Genomic DNA, 2,432 nt, shown 5'->3' on the forward strand with positions numbered 1-2,432 from the left:
TAATATAATATATATAATAAAATAATAAATCAGCCTTCTGAAACATGGAGTCAACATTCTTGTCTCTTCCCTCTTCCTGGGACCCCTGCAAACAACCACAGCTGATCAATAAATTTCCCTAATTTACTCTGTTTCCTTTGTTGTGTATTTGGATCTCTCAGGTCACATACTAGAGTTGAAATTACAGCAATTCATTAAAGAAGTTATATTTGAATTGCTGGATTTACTGTCAGTTGTACATTTTTATTCTATCCTACAAAAATATTCTTTGTGACAGATATTTTTTGTTCTTTTGTATTTAAAAAAAATCTATACCTACTTTGGGAAATGCTCTTTTTTACTGACAGGCTTTGTTCTTCATTTGGTATTCCAACTATTTCAGAACATCATCATTAGAAAAATGGAAAGCTAGTCTGCTGCTAACTTGGTCATGGAAACGAGGACAGAGACCTTGAGCTGAACTCTGTACTAATTGGAAAAAGCAGCCTAATCTGTGTTGTTTAGCAAATTAGCTGCTTCTACTGTCTTCTGCAGAAAATGAAGTCACACTTCTGCTTGCTATTTCTTACATTAGGTATCTCCCATTCTCCTGAGTTGCTTTCAAATTCTACCTTGAAGAATGTGAACTTTATGCACCTTTTAAGTGCAGACACTTGCAGATTTTTTTTACTGTGAAATAATCTGCGGTATGTAGAACCTATGTGATTGTCACACCTTGTGTAGAGTCCTAAGAACTGTAGAGTCTTAAGTTTCTTACTATAACACAGAATTGATACACATTTAATTAAGAACAGTTTAGTTATACATTAAGATTACTTGGCCTGTGTTTAGCAGCCTAATTTTTTCATCCTTTATTTGGACACATGAAGAAAAGTTAATAAAAGATTAAAATATTCCAAATAACTTTATTTGAAGAAACTTCATAATGTTTCAGAAATTGACTCTTGTTTAAGATAAGTATTTTAATGTTGCCTCTTTTTCTCTTGCCCTATTTAAAACAAGTCTAATGTTAGGGTTAGATGTATGTGCCTTCCTTAACTGAGCAGCATTGAGTGTTATCAGTCTAAAAGATAACAGCTTTTCTGAAAAATAAAACTTAGTTCAGTGCAAAATGCTGTCCCAGTATCCAAAAGCACATTATTTCAACTTCATTGGATGTCAGGATATGACAACGTTTGAGTGTGAGTCAACTCTGCTTATTCTTCTGTCTTGAGCCTCTGCTCAAGTATTTGTTTTTACTTGTCCTGGTTTATCTCAAAACTTCATTGAAATATGCTGAAGTGTGTTTAAAAGCATCTGCATCAGTGATGTTTGAGCAGATCTACAGATGGTTTGTGAAGGATAAAAGGCTAAAATAAAAGAAACCCAAATCCTGGACAATCTTCCCTTCATCTGGGTATCAGGTATCTTAGCCTGTCTTAATTAGACTTATTTATATTAATTATATACTTCCCCGCATTCTTCCTAAAATCCATTTATGTCTTGACAGAGTGAACTTGTTTCGCAAAAGTTGAAACATTGACTTCATAGCTTAAGAAGTCTTGACTATTGTGTAGTTACAGCAAGTAAAATTTCTCAACATTTTTTCTGTTGTTATTACAGCAAGTAAAATTTCTTGAGATACATATTGGTAAGGCTAACCTTCATGCTTAGATTTTTTACTTTTTTGAAGTGGGATTACAATAATAATTCAGGGAAGACGTTGTACTATAATGAGTGGTTAGTAAGATATGAGATTGATTGACTGAAGAAATAAATTTAAGTGCCATATTTTGCCTTATAAAAAGGGGGCCACCTCTTCAAGTCTAAGCAACTGATTGAACTAAAGCACCAAAAAAGCTCATTAGCTATTTCACATGTCCCTTACTGGAAACTAAAGTTGATTTGACTTTCTTAATTACTTACATGTCTTGTATCTTTCAAAGATATCTCAGTTCTTTCTAGCAGTGTAATGCACATAGTACAGTTCTGGGTGGTTTTTTTTGGCAGAGCTGATCAAATGATTTAGACCAGAGCCTCTTTTCACTATCTCTGAGAAATAACATCAAATCCAAGTCTTGTTAGAAGAGAGCTCAAAACAAATGAGCAGAAATAAATTGCCAAAAGAAGGGAATGTTCTACTTAAAGTTCTAAGAGAGGTTGAATGTAAACACGAAATGGATTCCAAATGACTTTTACCACCTCTTGGAATTTTCAAGTATCAGTTTCAAAGCAAAATATTTTTCAGACAGTGTATAACTTATGTTGTGGAATTTTGTTGCCACCACCTGTTTTTAGATTATAAAAGTATAAATATTCAAATTAACAGGACTTGTTTTAGAAAAAAGGACTTGTCAAGAACTATTAACTGTAATGATGCAGTTTTCATATCTGAATCAGAAGTTTGCTATTTTGCAGTTTGCTGGAGCATGTACAGGAAAAAATATTTATCT

At 33.1% G+C, this 2,432-nt stretch overlaps 1 protein-coding gene across 2 annotated transcripts in view; it reads left to right on the top strand.

Moving 5' to 3' along the window:
- Nucleotides 1-2,432, top strand: part of LOC102034259 (polyadenylate-binding protein-interacting protein 1-like) — a 19,970-nt gene that overhangs the window by 9,146 nt on the left and 8,392 nt on the right. The gene's annotated exons all lie outside the window — the stretch shown is intronic.

The sequence above is a fragment of the Geospiza fortis genome, unplaced genomic scaffold (assembly GCF_000277835.1).
Source record: "Geospiza fortis unplaced genomic scaffold, GeoFor_1.0 scaffold2081, whole genome shotgun sequence".
In the NCBI taxonomy this organism is placed as follows: Eukaryota; Metazoa; Chordata; class Aves; order Passeriformes; family Thraupidae; genus Geospiza; species Geospiza fortis.